The sequence below is a fragment of the Eimeria mitis genome, genomic scaffold, assembly GCF_000499745.2.
Source record: "Eimeria mitis Houghton genomic scaffold, Emh_scaff1492, whole genome shotgun sequence".
Lineage (NCBI taxonomy): Eukaryota > Apicomplexa > Conoidasida > Eucoccidiorida > Eimeriidae > Eimeria > Eimeria mitis.
Window position 1 is genome coordinate 7,904 of NW_013569482.1, and position 424 is coordinate 8,327.

General features: G+C 51.4%; 1 protein-coding gene across 1 annotated transcript in view; it reads right to left on the reverse strand.

Annotated features, from left to right (window-relative positions):
• EMH_0038160 (uncharacterized protein) overlaps positions 1 to 424 on the reverse strand; it is a gene marked incomplete at both ends in the record, with an annotated part of 5,695 nt that overhangs the window by 2,482 nt on the left and 2,789 nt on the right. The gene's annotated exons all lie outside the window — the stretch shown is intronic.

Consider the following 424-nt stretch of genomic DNA (forward strand, 5'->3'; position numbering starts at 1 on the left):
AGCTCAGACTGTACACCACATTGTTGCAGTATGTCGTGAATACGCATACACCTGCTCTACTCGTGCATGCATAGAAAAAAATACATGCATCGATGCATGCATGCATGCATGCATGCACATGCAGATAGCTGCAGCACTCTGTGCGCATGCCATGCTGCGTGCTGCCTGTCTGCATGCATACATGTCTGCATGCATGCATAGATGCATGCATACATGCCTGCATGCATGCACAGATGCATGCATGCATGCACAGATACCTGCATGCGTGCACAGATGCATGCATGCCTGCATGCATGTACAGATGCCTGCATGCATGCACAGCTGCATGCATGCATGCATGCATGCATGCACGGCTGCTGACCTCTAAGTAGCGGAACCTATCCCCCAAGTGTTCTCTGCTGATGATGGCGGTGAAGTGGCCGAG